The sequence below is a fragment of the Nuphar pumila genome, chromosome 8 (genome assembly GCF_984573655.1).
Source record: "Nuphar pumila chromosome 8, dmNupPumi1.hap1.1, whole genome shotgun sequence".
Taxonomy (NCBI): Eukaryota; Viridiplantae; Streptophyta; class Magnoliopsida; order Nymphaeales; family Nymphaeaceae; genus Nuphar; species Nuphar pumila.
In genome coordinates, this window is record NC_143256.1 from 73,889,892 (window position 1) to 73,910,442 (window position 20,551).

Consider the following 20,551-nt stretch of genomic DNA (forward strand, 5'->3'; position numbering starts at 1 on the left):
AAACCCTGATTTCAAGGCCATAGTCTTGCTATCAGGGGTAATTTGGTCATTTGACCTAAATTTCGAAATTCTAAACCCTAATTTTCATATTTTTAATCATGTCATATCTTACTTAGTTTAATTTGTCATTATTTGCATTTCAAAAGTTATATTTTATAAAATATCTTTCTGAAAACCTTGATTTCAAGGCCATAGTCTTGCTATCAGGGGTATTTTGGTCATTTTGACCCCAATTTCGAAATTTCAAATTCCATTTTCATATTTATTCAATATTATTTCATATTTTATCAATTTTTATTTAAGGGAATCATGGAAAAGGCTTATATCTAGCAAAATTCAGTAATTTCTAGATATTACTGGATAAACCTAGAAAAGCCAACATATTTTTATTAACCAGTTTTTTTAGTTTTGCAGGAACATTGAAGACTTTATTTTCCTTTATTTCCTGTATTTAAATTTGATTAGTGATGTAAATTAAATGTAACTTTGGAATAAGAATTTAAATTTCTGCTTAGATTAGGATTTGCATTGCATATAGTTTAAACTTTGATACATAACTGCAATGTATGCCTAATTCATGCATACTTTTTTTACCAATTCACTATAGTCTACACGAATGGCACGTGCACTAGCTCTTATGGAGTTGACAAACTCGGTGGAATTTGTATTTATGGCCATAGTCAGAATACGAATGATACCCAAATTTGTAATCTTCGTATTAGCCACATTCAGCCTACACTCTTAGACTAACTTCAAAATGCACTGCATTTCTCAAAAATACAAAAAGATTTTCTCAATTCCTCAAAATCAAGTCTTTCAAATTCATATTCATTCAATTCATGCATTTGCAAATTCCAATTTCAATTCAGAGAAATCAATTTTGTCAAAATTTCTAAGTCTTATTCTAAAATCGATTTTCTCAAAACTCTAAGTTTTCAAAGGATATTTCAAGTATTTCCCATGTTTTAAATTCGATTTTCTAAGTTATATTTTCAATTTCAAAGTTTGAATTCAAAGAAGTCAAGTTTTTCAAAGTTATTTCACATTTCTCAAAATCGATTTTCACAAAATCCTTATATTTCTTCAGAAATTGATTCTCATTTTCTCAAATACAGTATCTCAATCATGATGCACGATTTTCAAAGAGTTTATTTTTCAAGCATTTTCCAAGTATTCCAATATTCAAAGCAAACATCATTTTTTTTTAAATATGCATTTTCAGAAATTCATAGCACATGCCTGATTCTTTGTGCATTTAGGAGTTAGAATATGGTTTAGACAAGTTGAGCAAAGTTAAGCACATAATTGATCCTTGGTTCAATTACCCCTGGTAAAGGCGCCAGGAACGGTTGAACCTCGTACCGACAAGCGAGTCCCATTCTTCGGAATTATCCCGCATTTTAAAACGGATGTGAGTTATTTTCAAAATCTTTTTCAAAGGTCAGTTTGACTCGCAAAAAGTAAAAATTTTGCAATGATAACAGGGGTCTTGGGTAGGGTTTCACGGTGGCTCCTTTTTGGGGCTGAAAAGTAAAAAAAAAAGAAAGTAAAAACGGATTTTGTTTTGGTGGTGCCACCTTAACTGAATTTGAAAACTTTTTGAGATGAAAAATAAAATTTTGCTTTTCTTGGCAAGGAGCCTTAGTGGGGCGCCACCTACGTGGGCCCACTAATTATTTTATTAAAATTGAGTTAAAAACAAGGTTTTATAAATCTGTACCACTTTCGAATGGGCACTATTTTGGAAATAAGGGAAAATTTTGAGAATTTGAGTGTGACACCACCTCGAGGCGGGTCCCACGTCCTTTATTTGAAATAAGAGCCAAATGAGATATTTTGGAATTTTCACAATAATAGGCTAGTTTAGAAAACACGAAGTGGATTGTGGTTTGATTTCAAAACTTAAAAAAAAAATTGGTTTTTGAGGGCAAAATTTTGAAAGATGCGGAGAAATTTGGAGCCTTTTTGTAAGAGTTTGAAATAATGCCTTATGAATTTGAAATTGTGTCCCCCTCTTTTCAACTGACGAAATTTTGAAAATCAATGTCAAAAACTATCCAGATCGTTTTCTTGAGAAAACTTTTCGTAATTCGGGATCCTAGGGGTAAAATGGGAAGAATTGATAATTTTGAAAACCCAGGGTTTTGAAAATTAATTTTGAAAAGTTTAGAAATCAAACCTGGATTGACATTTTTGAAAATCAGGAGTTCTGGATCTCAAAATGACATGCTGTGCAGTGAAATGATATGAAATGCTCATGCAATGCTATGCAATGCTATGCAAAGACATGTTTCTTGAAATGCCCCTCTGAATTAAGAATTGGAAATTCTAGCTTCTTTTTTCAAGAGTAGGATTTTGAAATTTTTCAGTTTAAAGATGTTTCTGAGTCTAAATAGAGAAGTTTTGAGACTCGAGAATGGAATTTAGGACTTTCTGCAAGGTTCAATCTTGAAAAATGACCATTTTGCCCTTCATTGGTTCCGAAGAACCGAAATGTGATGATTGATGTATATATCAGGAAGGTGAGTGAAAATTTGGGGTGTTTACAGATGCCCCTCTTTGCTACTAAGCCGACTCGTGGTCAAGCTTAGTGGCAAAGAAAAACACTCCAAATTTGGGCTATATATATATAAAAAAAATGCCCCAGTTAGAAGGATCTGACTGGGTATGAGGAAATTAGCCCGAGGAAGATGTTAGACATGAACTTGAGAGTGAAGAGAAAGATTCGCTCTGTGGCGGAGAAGCTCAAGTTTTGCCCTTATTCTGGATGGGACAGAAATACCTTGTATGGAACGAAGCTCAGGTTTTAGCCCTTGACCTGATTGGGGAATGAAAATATCTCATTGAAATGAGACTCAGGTTTGTACCCTTAACCTGATCGGGCGGAAAATGAAATACCTCTTTGATTGAGGCTCAGGTTTATACCCTTATCCTGATCGGGCGGAAGATGGAGTACCTCTTCAAAGGAGGCTCAGGTTTATACCTTTATCGTGATCGGGCAGAAAATAGAATACCTCTTTGAATGAGGCTCAGGTTTATACCCTTATCCTGATCGGGCGGAAGATGGAATATTGGAAGGTGAATAAGACAACTTTTTTTTGAAGAGGAACGAGGCGATTCTTTCGACAACACGAAAGATGACAAAGGTAATCCAAAGGAATAAGAAGATTGTTTCGACAACATGAAAGATGACAAAGATAATCAAAAGGAATAAAGCGATTCTTTCGACAACTCGAAAGATGACAAAGGTAATCCAAAGGAATAAGGCAATTCTTTTGACAACACGAAAGATGACAAAGGTAATCCAAAGGAATAAGGTAATTCTTTCGACAACACCAAAGATGACAAAGGTAATCCAAAAGAACAAGGCGATTTTTTCGACAACGCGAAAGATGACAAAGGCAATCCAAAGGAACAAGGCGATTCTTTCGACAACGCGAAAGATGACAAAGGTAATCCAAAGGAACAAGGCGATTCTTTCGACAATGCGAAAGATGACAAAGGTAATCCAAAGGAACAAGGCGATTCTTTCGACAACGCGAAAGATGACAAAGCCAATCCCAATAAACAAGGCGATTCTTTCGACAACACGAAAGATGACAAAGGTAATCCAAATGAATAAGGTGATTCTTTCGATAACGCGAAAAATGACAAAGGCGATCCAAAGGAATAAGGCGATTCTTTCGACAAGGCGAAAGATGACAAAGGCAATCCAAAGGAACAAGGCGATTCTTTCGACAATGCGAAAGATGACCAAGGTAATCCAAAGGAACAAGGCGATTCTTTCGGCAACGCGAAAGATGACAAAGGTAATCCAAAGGAACAAGGCGATTCTTTCGACGACGCGAAAGATGACAAAGGTAATCCAAAGGAATAAGGCGATTCTTTCGACAACACAAAAGATGACAAAGGCAATCCAAAGGAGCAAGGCGATTCTTTCGACAACGTGAAAGATGACAAAGGCAATCCAAAGGAACAAGGCGATTCTTTCGACAACGCGAAAGATGACAAAGGCAATCCAAAGGAGCAAGGCGATTCTTTCGACAACGTGAAAGATGACAAAGGCAATCCAAAGGAACAAGGCGATTCTTTCGACAACGCGAAAGATGACAAAGGCAATCCAAAGGAGCAAGGCGATTCTTTCGACAACACGAAAGATGACAAAAGGCAATCCGAAGGAATAAGGTGATTCTTTCGACAACGTGAAAGATGACAAAGGTAATTTAAAGGAACAAGGCGATTCTTTCAACAACGCGAAAGATGATAAAGGCAATCCAAAGGAGCAAGGCGATTCTTTTGACAACACGAAAGATGACAAAGGTAATCCAAAGGAATAAGGCGATTCTTTCGACAACGCGAAAAATGACAAAGGTAATCCAAAGGAATAAGGCGATTCTTTCGACAACGCGAAAGATGACAAAGTTAATCCAAAGGAACAAGGCGATTCTTTCGACAACGCGAAAGATGACAAAGGTAATCCAAAGGAATAAGGCGATTCTATCGACAACACGAAAGATGACAAAGGAAATCCAAAGGAATAAGGCGATTCTTTCGACAACACAAAAGATGACAAAGGCAATCCAAAGGAGCAAGGCGATTTTTTCGACAACGCGAAAGATGACAAAGGCAATCCAAAGGAACAAGGTGATTCTTTCGACAACGCGAAAGATGACAAAGGTAATCCAAAGGAACAAGGCTATTCTTTCGACAATGCGAAAGATGATGAAGGTAATCCTTTTGGAGAGAAGGCTAATCTTTCAACAACATGAAAGATGATAAAGGCTATCCTTTCAGAGATAAGGCTAATCTTTCAACAATGTGAAAGACGACAAAGGAAAATCTCTCAAAGGGGTGAAGATGCATCAATATGGACATCAAGCTCTCACTTAACGTTAGGATAGCTAGAAAATATTGTCAAAATGTTGAAAATTTACTATTGATTCAAGGTAATTGAAAATGATTCTCATAAAAATATTCCTCCTTTTTCTACCTGAAGTATTAGCTCCAAACAGGATTTGACTTCATAGAATCAAGATTTGGAATCCAAGTCGCTTGCGATTGATTTTCTTCAAGGAAGCTATCAATTTCCTTGATATGAACAGGAAAGAAAGAATCTTAATATTATGAAAGCAATTGATGAAAGAATATTGATAATAGAATTTCACAAATTTAAAGAAGATTCTTGATAAATTTGGAAGTTTGATATCCTGGGAGCTTCTCTCATGATAATCTTTCTGCACTCTTTCGGCTCTCTTGATTTTTTGCTGCATTCTCCTTCATTTTGGAGATGTTCTGACTTTTCTTTTTTTCTTTTTTTTTCTCTCTTTTTGAAAAGGGTACGTCACAAACTCCGTCAACTTGGAGATGTTTCGATCCTTCTTTGCCTCAGGGGTCATGTTGATGATTTGGCTCATTGGCTTGGAGATCTTTGGGTAATAGCTGAAATTAAATATCTTTTAGGGATTGTCGAGAGGTTCATCGCATATGCCTTCATCTCGACAATGCTTTGGACTTTCCTTGGAAGGATCCGTCACAAACTCCATCATCTTGGAGATGTTTCAAATCTTCTTTGGCCCCAGGGGTCTAGTCGCTTATCTCGCCTTCATCTTGACGACAATTGAGAGATCCCTTTTGCGGATATTTAATTGTAGCTTAGATGATTTTGAGGAGACAGGGCTTAGGTGAATTCTCTCTTTTCCCAGCGCTCAAGATATTTCCACTGCCTCATTTTACAAGAATAGTCTTTAAAAATGTGCCATTGACTGCGATCAATATCAATCATCTATGGCTTTGCAAAACAAGAATCTTCTTTTCTGGCCATATCGAGGATTTGTCCTTCATCCTTTTGGTTGACCAATAGAAAGAATTTGGATTTTGAATCCTTCTTCACAAAAACTTTGCCTTTTTGGAAGTAATACTGAAGGTAAACTGAGGTAAAATTTTGTGAAATAAAATTCTGAAATCAATAGGTAATTGATTGACAAATTGACAAAGTGTTCTTGAAATCCTTAGTAAAAGAGATCGCTTGACATCCGAGTTGACACATCCATGACGATGGTACTCAATTTCAAAGGTAAATCCAATACAAAGTTGGAATTTTGAAGGTAAGTCCTAGCATAATACTGGATTTTGAAGGTAAGTCTAACTCAAAAGCTGGTTTTGAAATACCATCTGAATCAGGACTCAGGTTTTACATGGAAAGCTGGAAGATTCGAGTCGAAACTCGAGCCTTCAAAATAAAGCTAGGAAGTTTGGTTTCTAAGGAGAGAAAGTTGAGGTCGAAACCCAAATCTTCAAAGGAAAAACTAGGCCAATTCAGATTTTTGAGTCAAAACTCAAATATTCAGAGGAAAGTTGGAAAGTTCGAGTCAGGGCTCGAATCTCAAAGGAAAACTGGGAAGTTCAAATTTTGAAGGAAAGAAAACTTGAGTTAAAACTCAAATCTTCGAAGGAAAGCAGGAAAGTTCGAGTCAGGGCTCGAATCTCGAAAGGTAACTGGAAAGTTTAGGTCTTGAAGGAAAGAAAACTTGAGTTAAAACTCAAATCTTCAAAGGAAAGCTAGAAAGTTCGAGTCATGGCTCGAATCTCAAAGGAAAATCTTTAATCAGAAGATTGAAATTTTGAAAATCGATAGTGCGAGGACTGGGATTGAAAGTTTTGAGAATGGCTAGTTCGAGGACTGGATTATTTGACTTGCAATGAAAAAGACCGTCATATTTAGATGTATGTGGTCTGATTTTCAGGATTAACCCCTTATCCTAAACGGGGATATGATTAGAAATTGGTAAATCATGGAAAATGATTCAGGTTTATCCCTTAACCAGAAGAGGAAGAAAATGGATGCAGAATTGATGCAAAATGAAATGCAAATGCACATGAAATGTAAATGAATGTAAAATTAATGCAAGTGGGTGCATATACATGCAAAATGAGAGATTGGTTTATCCTGCCTGCATACAGGATGTTTTGAGGTAAAAATAGATTTTCCAAAAAAAATGCCCCAGTGTAACTAGGAAGGAAAATTTTGAATACAAAGAAGGATAATCGAGGAATAAGGTGACAGGCTTCTTGATTGAGAGACATCCTCAAGGTCATTCCTCACAAGAGACATATTGTGAAAATGAAAGAGACGCAAATAAAATGGTGCCAAACTATTGGCAAATTTAATAATTTTATTGATGCTTTAAAAATCGAGGAAAGGAAACAAAATTATATTATCCCTTTGAAATGATAAAAAGCAAAATGAGAAGTGAGAAACTGTTTGCACATGGGATCTTTAAAGTAAAAGGAAAATGTTATTTTGAAAGTGAGAAATGATTTTGGGAAGGAAATCAACTGCGAGGTTGATTTTGAGGAATGATCAGCGTGAGAGATGATCTTTGAAAGGGGAATCAACACGAGGGTTGATTTTGAAGAGAGATCATCATGAGGGTTGATTTTGAAAACGAATTGGTTTAACAATAATTTTGGAAAAGAAAATCAACACAAAGGTTGATTTTAAAGATAATGGTTCGAAACCAATTTAAGAAAAGAAGATCACCGCGATGGTTGATTTTTGAAAAAGATTGGACCAAAATATTAAACTTTTGGGTGATCATAACGAAGATGTTTGTAGCAAATTTTCAAGAATTTCACGATTTTAAAAAGCCCTCATAGGTAATTTCATTTCTCTCATGAATGATGTTGGGATTGCCCCTCATCTTGAAAAGAATGGGCAAAGAAGATTCTTTAAAATGAAAACAGGTGCCCTAATGGGGCAAAAGAAAGAAGTATTGGATGAAGAAAATTGACATTTTATTGATAAGCAAAATTGATAACAAAAAGACTACATATTTATAAGCACTCGACCAAAAGGTTGCAAAAACTGGGCGGACTTGCCCCTACGAGGTGACTGGCAAAACGAAAGGAAGAAAGCAGAAAACTTTGGATTGAAAAAAAAATGATTATTGATGATATGGTAGACAATTGGAAGAATATCCCATTACTAGGGATGGAGTCGCTGCTGAAATCACGACAATTGTGTTGTCATTCTTTGTAAGAGAAATAAACAACGAAAAATGTGCCTTGTTACCTAAGCGAGGTCAACCACGAGGAAAACACCATTTTTGAAAGAGATATCTCTTGAAAAAAAAAACAATCCGCAAACGGATTTAGAATAAGGAGAAGGCAAGTGGGTAAACAATTTCCACCGCAATAGTCAAGGTATGCACGAGGAAAATAAGGTTAAGAATTTTACAAATAGACAAAAGAATTGAAAATCCAATGAGAGAAAACATATGATTTTGAAAAATTGCAGGCAGAATAAAAATGCAGCTGGAAATTCGAGATCCAGTAGAACGGAAGAATGAAAAATCACCTGAAGTTTTGAAAGAAATTAGATATTTGGGAAAATCATCCAGGGTTTGAGAAAATAAAAGGAAAAGGTGAAAAATATGGATATTTGAAAATAGTTTTGGTGAAAATATGAAGGAAATAAAGGTAGCATACAAACAATCACATCCTGCACAAACATTTATGCACATACAACATTCCCTAAAAGGCTGACTCTAGATGCATCATTTTGAAAACAGTTGTAGGACCTTAATCCTAACTCTAGGTTCAGATCATCTTTGTTCAATCCAGTTATGCCGATATACCTGAATCGAAATCCAAGGTATGTGGCATATAATCTCAACTCCGGTTCTAAGGTAAGGTTTTCCAACATCCTTGAGCACCTACCGATATACTTCGGACTGGGGCCCGCGGTACGTGGTAGGGGGGGTGTTAACCCAAATAATTGGCCCAGTTGTGAGGCTCTGTCCCGAACTAAGGTTCTGGAAGAGAGCCCAGCAACGTGAAGACGAGGTAATGATAGGTAATGGAGATTTTGAAAAATGATCACATGCAAGAAATAGAGGGCTCTAAATCCTAGAGAGATAGATTTTGAAAACTTTGAAGAAGCATACATTGTTTGCATTCAGATCCTAAATTGAGGAGAGTTGTATTTAGGCCTAAGTCTATGTGAGCATAAAAATATCTCTTCAATCTGGTCCTACCAAACCATGCCTAGTCTATATGCAGTCAATGTCAGCTAGGTCAGAATCTAGGCTCCTAGGTTCACATGATATCAGAAAGTAAAGAGCTGACATTTTTAGAACATAGTTTTGATAATTGAACTAAGTCAAGCACTACTTTGACCAAACGAGGACAGGTCCAATCACGGTCGCCAAACCTATTATCGTTGCAAAATTTTTTCCCGTCTTCCCTTCCTTGCGGAAGAGAGAGGAAAATGCTTTCGCGATTCAAACTTGACTGGATTTTGAAATTGTTTTGAAATACTCACCTCCATTTTGAAAATTGCGGGAAAATCCATGGGATGGGGCTCGACCTGTCGGTACGAGGTTCGACCGTTCCTGCCGCCTTTAACAAGGGTAATCGAACTAAGGACCAAAATTGTGCTTGACTTAGTAAAATCATTGAAATTGTGTTCTATCCTAAATGCACAGAGAATTCAGGCATGTGCTATGAGGTTTTGTAAAATGCAAGTTGGAAAATATGATGTATGCTTAGAAAACATTTGAAGTTGAAAGATATTTCTCAGGGAAAGTCAATTTCTCAAGAAACTCAGATGAAAGGGGTTTTGAAATCACGAGAAAGTTCATAAAGATGTGGGAAAATCATGAATGGATGAAAATCCTGAGAAAATGGAAAGAATTCTTGGGAAAAGGGTAAACATTTGAAGAGAAAAATGCTTGTCAGGGAAAATCCCAACTTTGAAAAGTTTCTCAGGGAAGTGATTGAAATCCATTAGAAAACTCTAAGGGAGAAGGAAAATTCAAACTTAGGAAATTGAAATCCAGAGAATATTATCCTAGAAATACTTGGAAATCGATTTTGATTTTGAGAAAGGTGAGAAATTCCTTCTGAAATCTTAGGAAAGAATATTATTCAGGGAAAATCACAGGAAAACTTGATTTGGAAAATCCAACTTTGAAAATTTTCAGAATTTCTTGAGAAATCGATTTTCTTGAGAATGAAGTTTTCTTGAGAATGAAGTTTTCTTGAGAAAATCATGAGAAAACCAGTGATTTCATGATGCAAATGATATGAGTGAATGAATGCACTTTGAAAGATTTTCTAAGAAATTTTGTTGGAAAAATGTGTATTAAGTCAAAATAAATACTTCACACATTCTGACTGTGGCCATGAATATGTTCAGAGTTTATTTGATTTAATTCACAATATTTTGCAAAATTGAAAATATGAGGTGCATTTTTTAAGTTAGCCTAAGAGTGTAGGCTCAATGTGACTGGTAGAAAGATGATGGATCTGGGTCTCGTCCATACTCTGACTAGGGCCGTAAATATGGATTCCACCAAGTTCATCAACTCTCTAAGAGTTGGTGCACGTGCCATTCGTGTACATCCACGGTGAATTTTGAAAATTTAGATATATTTATCATAGGATCAAGATATTGCTGAAATCAAACTATATGAGATGCAGCCTAATCTAAGCAGTAAAATAAATATTATTCCAAATTGGGTTATTACATTTCTGACATAAAGCAAATAAAATCAATCACTAAAAAAAATATAAAGCTAATAGAAGCCACATCTTCCGCTCCTTCTTACAAATGAGAGTTGGCACAGGATATATGCCATATCACCAAGAGATGGGAAATCTCATGTTGATTACAATATATGGGATTATGATGGAAATGCACTACATGGTGAAGATGTGCTAAAAAAAAAATCTCTTAAGGCTATATATGGGCTAAATAAGGGACATATGTATATAAATGGTTAGATGCTCATGATGTGAGACGAAGATAGATGCCATATCTACTCTAAAAATATAAATGTCTAGGCTTGAATGTACAAAGGAGTGATGATATTGGAGAAAAAAATATATATATTGAATGTAAATGAGTAATAATCTGTAGGTCATAGGATTAATGAATGAAATATATGTGAACGAAATGATGACAGACCACTAAATGCAGATAATATCCTAAAAAAAATGACCTTCCCAATGTGCGAGATTTGCACTTAAGCTGATAGCATGCATGTATTGGTTGGAACTAGGTTATGAATGTTGAATGTTCGGAATTACCAGGCTGAATAAAATCAGACTGAGCATCATTAGATGAAGATGCAAACTGGGGTAAGTATAGAGTTCATGGAAACTCATACAAGAGACATACTAATCTCGGATAAGAAGCTTACCTAAGCTCCAACAGCAAACACAAGACGTCTATAAAAAAAAATCAAACCAATAATACAAAAGAGTGATATATCTTAAGCTACAAGGAATTTTACATTGGAAAATGGCAACAGACAAGCTAACGATATAAAGAGAACATTGACGGTGGCTAATACTTAGTAAAAAAAAACTGATAGGAAGTAATATGAGAAATTATCGATATACAAATGTATAGAAATAGTGTATAGAAGACTCCTACAGGGAGTAACATTCCTGCTTATAATGAATAGTTATGATGATAGAAACTACCTTCGCTTTGATGTATACTGATTCCAAAAAAAAAACGTTTGTACAACAAAAATCTTATGTCATACAGCTAAAACAAAAGAATTATCGTCATATGGTATAGCTAAAACAAGCATGATACAGATAAAACAAAAGGAATCACATGATATAGCCAAAGCAAATATGATACAGCTAAAGGAATCATATGATAGAGCCAAAGCAAATATGATACAGCTAAAGGAATCATATGATACAGCCAACAGCATAATCAGACCCTGCTACCGGTCGCATAGAATTCTCATTCTAGGCCATGACTGACGTCCTCGGTCCCACACCTTCATCAGGTAGATAGATAATTTCAACCAGGCTAATAAAAGCTCAGATGCACATTATAACCTGTAATTGTGCATGATAGAACTCAAGGTATGATAGGTTCAGAAGGAGATGTGCCAACGCTGAGGCATAATGAACCCTTAAGTTTGACAGACAATACTGTGCAAGTGAGAGACAATACACGAAAATGGTGCAAATAGTCTTGAATATGTAAAAAATGTTGTGCCGGCTACAGTTGGGTTCCTGCGAACTGATCCTTGTGGTCAACCATCATGCTAAGAACTTCACCTTGCATATATATGTCTACTGGCAATGTTGAAAAACCATGACAGACTTACTTAAAAATACACGCCCTTTTGGAATACATCCTAATATACTAACTAATGCAACTAAGAGCCAGGATTGAATTCATAGAGCCCCTCACAATACAACCACTGAAAATAGTAACCTGACTGGTTCTATAATGTAAAATAACGATTAGGAACAGGTAACCAAGAAGATACATGGAAAAATTACACTAAACTACAGAGAAGCAAACTTAATACAGCAAAATATGATAATGCAAGGCATTGAGATTAAGTGGGGAAATGGTACTCAATAAAGGTGAGCGATCTCAACCTCAATACAGTGAAATGAAAATGGTAGAGATGCTGTATATGCTAAAACAGAAATTAAATAAATAAATAAATAAAAAAAAAAACAGAAGAAGAAAGAAAGGAAAAGAAAAGATTTTAGCAAAAGGATTCGATTGTAATGCCTTGGTTAATGGAATCTATGGCTGTACGATGAGTCCCACTGGACCATCATTTGAACCATGACATGCAGGGAGTTTTGAAATTAATGTTGAGCAGAAACCACATAAGGAAACAAACAAATCATGTAAAATTGGGAAGAATACTACGGCTTAAAACCGAAAAGTTGTTTAACAATAAAAAAAATCGACAAAACTGAAATCCAAAATGAACACAGAACAGAAGGCAAATCGCGAAGTGTAATGAAGAGGTTATCTTGAAACGTTCAGGCTGCTGGAGTGAATCCTGCAAAAAGTTTTAGGGAAAACGATGACTTTAGGACCATATGATCTTTAAGCTGAATCAAAGACGCTATTGAGGAGCCTCATCGATTCTTGAAGCATAGGATAAACCGAGGTGCAAGCCACATCAACGGCTGCAATGGACTTGCTTTACGAATGGCACAAATCTGAAGCCTAATTCACACAAATGTAGAGATGAAGAGGATCTTTACCTTGATTTGGCAGAGGCTGAAGAGGCACTTCTTACAGGGTGAGCTGAGCCTCCAGGAGTAGATGAGAAAATCCCTAAATCTCAGCCGTTGGAGGCTTGTCTTCCTTTGGAGTGTGTTGCTGGACTGCCTCTGCTGCTGAGCTGAAGACACGACTGGTCTCCTGCTGATGGGTTGAAAGGAAGGAGAAAGAAATCAACTGGGTTGAAGAAGATGGGAGCAGGCACCCCTTGAGCGAGAGATGGCTGAGGTTAAGGGAAATCGCTGATGCCCTTTGTTGGGCCTCCCTCTTTCTTTAATAGCCGATCTTTCAAAACCCTCTCCTTTTCCTCCCCTTTAGCCGATCTTGATAGCTTTTAACAACAAACTTTTAAAAAAAATTGAAATCCTTTTGAGAAAGGGGGCTCGCCGTTTTGAGAGGGGACGGCTCCTATTCTTAAGCTCATATTTGAAACTTAGGTAAAAATGGGGTCTTGGGTAGAGTTTCACGGTGGCTCCTTTTTGGGGCTGAAAAGTAAAAAAAAAAGAAGTAAAAACGGATTTTGTGTTGGTGGTGCCACCTCAACTGAATTTGAAAGCTTTTTGAGATGAAAAATAAAATTTTGCTTTTCTTGGCAAGGAGCCTTAGTGGGGCGCCACCTACGTGGGCCCACTAATTATTTTATTAAAATTGAGTTAAAAACAAGGTTTTATAAATCTGTGCCACTTTCGAATGGGCACTATTTTGGAAATAAGGGAAAATTTTGAGAATTTGAGTGTGACACCACCTCGAGGCGGGTCCCACGTCCTTTATTTGAAATAAGAGCCAAATGAGATATTTTGGAATTTTCACAATAATAGGCTAGTTTAGAAAACACGAAGTGGATTGTGGTTTGATTTCAAAACTTAAAAAAAAAAATTTGGTTTTTGAGGGCAAAATTTAGAAAGATGCGGAGAAATTTGGAGCCTTTTTGTAAGAGTTTGAAATAATGCCTTATGAATTTGAAATTGTGTCGCTCTCTTTTCAACTGACGAAATTTTGAAAATCAATGTCAAAAACTATCCAGATCGTTTTCTTTAGAAAAATTTTCGTAATTCGGGATCCTGGGGGTAAAATGGGAAGAATTGATAATTTTGAAAACCCAGGGTTTTGAAAATTAATTTTGAAAAGTTTAGAAATCAAACCTGGATTGACATTTTTGAAAATCAGGAGTTCTGGATCTCAAAATGACATGCTGTGCAGTGAAATGATATGAAATGCTCATGCAAAGCTATGCAAAGACATGTTTCTTGAAATGCCCCTCTGAATTAGGAATTGGAAATTCTAGCTTCTTTTTTCAAGAGTAGGATTTTGAAATTTTGCAGTTTAAAGATGTTTCTGAGTCTAAATAGAGAAATTTTGAGACTCGAGAATGGAATTTAGGACTTTCTGCAAGGTTCAATCTTGGAAAATGACCATTTTGCCCTTTATTGGTTCCGAAGAACCGAAATGTGAAGATTGATGGATATATCAGGAAGGTGAGTGAAAATTTGGGGTGTTTACAAGCACTCCCTAAAGCTGACTCTAAATGTAATATTTGAAATGGCTTCTAGGACCCTAATCCTAATTTTATGGTTCAGATCATCTGATTCCAATCAAGGTATGCCGAAGCTCAAAGTACGTGGCATAGAAATATTTCTCCGGTAATGGCTTCCCAACATCCTTGAGCACCTACCGATATACTTCGGACTATATCCCTTAAGTACGTGGTAGGGGGGCATTAACCCAAATAAGTGGTCCAGTTGTGAGGCTCTCTCCCAAACTATGGTTCAGTGAAACAACCCAGCAACGTGAAGACTGGGACAATATAGGTAGGGATATTTTCAAAAACATGCTCAACATGCAATAAAACCAGAAAGCTCTAATGCGAGTCCTAAAGAGATAGAATTTAAATAAAGAGAAGCATACACTTGCATACATTGTTTGCATTCAATCCCTAGAATTGAGGAGAGTTGTATTTTAGACCTAAGTCTAAGTGAGCATGGAATAATCTCCTCAATATAGTCCTACCAAACCATACTTAAATCCTATATGCATTATGTCAGTTAGGACAGAGTCTAGGCTCCTAAGGTTTGCATGGAAATGAAGCTGACATTTTAAAGAATAAAGACTTAGATAATATCAAAGCAAAGCAAAGGCAAAAATCCGACCAGACAAAGATGAGTCCCATCTCGGTCGCCAACTCTGTGATCATTGCAAAAATTTTCCTCTTGTGTTCCCTCTTTTCCTTCTCTTTGCCTTTCTAGCCTCTATTTCCTTTTTGAAGGGGAATGAAAGATATAAAATAAGAGAGAGAAACTCTTTTGCAAAGGTCTCACTTGACCTTAATTTTGAAAATATTTTGAAATTACTCACCTCCATTTTTTGAAATTTTGTGGGAAAAGATGGAGAGACGGGATTCGCTCGTCAGTACGAGGTTCGACCGTTCCTAGCGCCTTTACCAGAGGTAATCGAACCTATGCCTTTTGCTTTCCCTAAATATTGTCTAAGAATGTATTCTAAGTTTAAATGCATAAAGACTCATGCTTATATGATGCAAATGCAAAGATGTATGCTTTTGAGAAAATAGTTTAAAAATTTTGGGGGTTTTCCAGTGATTCTGAAATAAATTTGATAATGGAGTGAAGAAATGATTCAAATATTTGAAATTGGTTTGAAAAAGTTAGATTTTGAATATAACTTAGAATTTGAAATATATCTGGAAGCAAAGACTTGAAATTCCAAGTCTTGGAATAATCAGAGTTTGAAAAAATGGATTTTGATTTGAAAAAACAAAAGAAATGGAGATTTTGGAACTTGAGATAGAATTTTGGAAAAAAGTGGAGTTTCAAAGTCAAAATGGATTTTGAATTTGAATAGATCTATTCTAAGAAGGAAATTTTTAATTTCAGAACCAGAAACAAGAATTGAATTTGGATTTAGACTTTAAGAAATAGATTTGAAAATGGTTTTGGAAATAGGAATTGAAAATAGAACTGGGTTTGAAATTTGGAATCCTAGATGGAATTGGAACTGAAGTCTGAAATCCAAGATGGATTTGAATCCAAAATCTGGAATCCTAAATGGAATTGGATCCGAAGTCTGGAATCCAAGATGGAGTTGAATCCAAAATCTGGAATCCTAAATGACATTGGATCCGAAGTCTGGGATCCAAGATGGAATTTGAATTTGAAATTCTGGATCCAAGGTGGAAATTGGGTTCCAAATCTAGAATCCAAGATGGAATTGGATTTTGAAAATCCAAATGGGACTTTGAAGATGGATCTGGATTTTGAAAATCTAGATTTGAATTTAAAAGTGGGTTTTAAACTCAGGGAAAATCAAATTTTGAGATTCAGAATCAATCTCAAAACCTTGATTTTGAATTTAAAAATCAAGACTCAATCTTTAGACAGAACTTTAGAGATTTTAAAAAAATAAAGGATAAACTTGATTTTAAACCTGAATCTTGAAATCAGAAGATGAATCTGGAAATTACAAAGTTTAAATTGAACTTTGAAATACGATTTAGGATATCGAATTGAATTTAAAAATCAAATTTTGAAAATGGAAATGAATTTGAATTTTCAAAGTTGAATTGAACTTTGAATTTGGATTTGAACTTTGAAACTTGAAGTGAATTTGCATTTTCAAAGTCAAATTGGACTTTGAAATTAAATTTTGATTTTTTTTGAAATAAGATAGAATTTGAGAAGATGAGTTTGAACTTATAAATAAGAGTTGATTTGAAAAACGAATAAGGTATTTGAAGAATTATCTCAAAATCACTTGGATTTTGAAAAAGAAATTTGAAAATATGATATAATTCTATCCTAAATGAATTAAAAGAATTTGAAATTGGGTTTTTGAAAGTATATTTTATTCTTTAAATGAATTAAAATAAGATTGAAGATATAATACATTTCTGACTATGGTCATAAAATGTATTATATAATAATCATATTTAAATTCAAATGAAGAATAAAATACATTTTTGTGCCTTTATAGATTTTAAAATGAAATTAACTCTCAATATATCCTGACTATGGCCATTGATATATATCTTGAGTTAATTTTAAGTTAAACTCTGATAAAGGAAGAAAATATTTAAAAATATGATAATTTTTTAAAGAAATTCAGTGTGGATCCAATGTTATTCCATAAAAGATGAAAATCCTAAGTTTTGTTCACACCTTGACTATGGCCATTGATGCAAATCGTCAACTTAGGATTTAATCACCTTTTATTAGAATGGTGCACGTGCCATTCGTGTTTCCATTCATGATTTTTTGAGAAATAAAAGAAAAATAACGAATCAGACAGTATTTACATGCTCACACATTCTAATCTAAGACTGTAAAGTAAATATTCTCATTGATCATCTAGCTATTACAATCATGAATTTAATTTAAAATTACAGGAGTCTCTAATTCTAGGAAGGAAAATATCAATTTCCATATATTTCCTGCAAAACGATGTTAGTACAAGATAAATGGAAGCTACTATACCAAATACACATGTCTATACCTACTCTACTTGGAGAATACACCTACTAACCTTCACTCTTATGGCAAATTAAAGATATACATGAAGTGTCTTAGAATACCTACATGAGAATGCATGAACCTTTAGCTAAGAGGGTGATGGCTAAGCTAGGTGGAATGAGGAAGTAAAACTTTGAATGCAACAGTGAAGTGATATAGGTGTTGGGAAGGTTGTGTGTGAGGTTATGAAGATGCCATGGATATGTTGTAAGTTACAGCAGGGATGTGAAGATGACACGACAGGGGATAGTGTTGTTGGTGTATTGGGAAGTAGAATGTGCTGTCTATGGTAGTGTTAATCTAGAAGGGATGATGATGGAATGGATAGTGCAGAAAATAGGAAGTAGTGCAAGTGCCACAAATGCAGATAAACAGAGTGTAAAGGGGTGGAGTGCCTGTATAGGTGATAGCATTAAGGCAGCAATAAAGAGGTTGTGAATGAGAGGAGCAAGACATCGTGGGGTGATTTCTGTAGCCTTGTGCAGGGTGCCGTGAGATGCAAGTGCATGATATTCAGCCATTAAATTAGGAAATGGTGGTGATGAAATATGTTGATGGAGGATGAAATGCAGTAAGGTGACAGGGATGACAGTGAATGTATGTTAGGACTGTAGACTCTGTAACACCTTGTATTCGGTTGATGGCATGGTGTTGTGAGAAGTGAATGACAGGTAGGAAGTGAAAGTGGGTAAGGTGAGAAATGAGGATGAAGTGGTAAGAATGCAGGGAACATATGACTGAAGTATGGTGGCTGGGCAGTAAGGAGGGGGGTATGCACATAATGGGTGTGCATACTGTGGTAAATGTAGGTGCTGAGCACAAATTTTACACAAGGTACTGTGATAAAGGGTGTGGAGCTTGTGTAGCAAGGTTGCAAAAGCTAAAGAGGTGATGCTGGGGTATGATAGGAAACGGTAAGTTGCAGGGGTTAACGAAGGTAGAATAGTGGTGTTGTGTGTTGTGTAAGGAATATACACTGGTGGTGTAAGCTAAGGGATGGCAATAATGTTAATATAATGAGTGGGTATGAAGGGATTGTGCTCACAGGTGATACTCTTTGAGAAGTAATGAAAATGGAAAGGATGTGAGGTGCACTCGTGGTAGTGAATTCTTAGCGAGGTGAAATATCATACAGATGCTGAAGGTGAATGTGGTGTTGCGAGGATACTGTGTAAGTGAAGAAAAGAGGGGCATTGGGCAAGTGTTAATGTGTGGAAGATGGTGGTGATGCCGATGGAAGGCAACTAAATGGTAAAGGGGAAGCTTACAGCAATGCTGAGCATTGTTGTAAGTGAGAAAGTTTACAGCAATGCTGAGCATTGCTGTAATTAAAAGAAAATTTTACAGCAATGCTGAGCATTGCTGTAAGTGACTGGCAGGTATGAATGTTGTGGCTGATGGCAAGGAAGTTACAACAACAGGTAATGGAAGTTGTGACAATGAGCATGATATAGGTAGATGTGATGATTTCGTTGACAACAGGTGGTAATGAGAGGAACACATAAAATGTTGTATGGAAGCTTGTGACATGCTATAAGCAAGTTACAACAGGCATTAATAGGGGCCATGAAGTGATGAGGTGTGACAGTTGTGAACACCCCAATTTTTTCAAAATTTTATAAATATTTCCTTTTTGCCCCTAGCCCCTATTTTCTGAGTAAATTGAGTCAATTTCAATCTAAATTCCAATTATTTCTCAGATTTACTAGAATCAGAATCTATTTTCTATATCTGACTCGATTTTGGATCCGAATCCAGTGTCAAAATTCAAATTTGAGCTTCGTTGTCCAATTTTCAAATTGAAATTATAAAAATACAAAAAATAATTTCTGAATGACTTGGTTCATAATATAAACCATTTTTTCTTCATAGTTTTCTTTCTTTTTTTTTATTTACATTCCTTTTGGTCTATGCTTTTCTTTTCAACACATTCGGTGAGATTGTACAGGTTTATAAAGCATCCCCATCCCATGAGTATTGCAATTCACCTGCAATACCCATAGCGTCAGTCACCCAGTGCATCATATTCTCCTCTTTTAGATCCGCGGTTAATCCCCTGTGATAGTACAGTAATCACATGGATTTTTTTTTATGATTTACTTAGGATGTTGGTTATGCAATTTAACTGCGAAATTTGTTTCTCTACAATCCTGCATTATACCATGATCCCCTATGCAATCTCAGCCTCCATGTCATATAGGAATCTAAGTTGAATCTGTGTGTGCTTCACTTGCTGTCTATGATTCACGCATTTTAAATGAAGGTTAATGATTGTCGTAGCTATGATCTAATTGGTTGGATACTATTCAGTCAAGCTATGTTCTATAGGAACGACCCCTCAAGTGTCTTGAGAGGTCAGGTCCCTATAGTTGGAAAGGGGTTGATTGATCATGCTTACTATACGGGATATCAATGTCTCCCTTGATGATAAACTCGTGCATTTTGTTGTTTTCTGCTTGATGATGCCATTCTTCCTGGACCTAAGATTCAATTATGCATCCTCAATATCTGGATTGCTTCAAATAATGAATTGGAGAATATCCAAGACCTGTTTCTGCGAGCACTTGTCTCTGTTCTTTCAATGCTTTTAACGTATATCTGATGTAAATACAATGCCCAAATACTATTCTGCCTAGCAGATGCAATTGATTGCCTGCTGTAGCGAATAGAGATATGTGTCGTTGCCAGTAGATCTAACCCTTGTTAAACCAATGGCAGCCTCAATAAGTTATTGTCGGCAGGAATTCGATGAAGATGACTGGAAATTCATTATATTACAGTGACATAAATGGGTAGAAGTTGTTGTTAGTGAATGAAAGAAATGATAGAAAATGTTGGTGCCATTGCTTTTTTTTTTTTTAGGGGGGGCAGCTATGTTGCAGTTAGCTTGGATATGAGTATCCTTAGACAAACAATTCGAGTTGGGAATTCCTTCTCCATAAGTGCTTCTCGAATTGCTCTCTTTCAT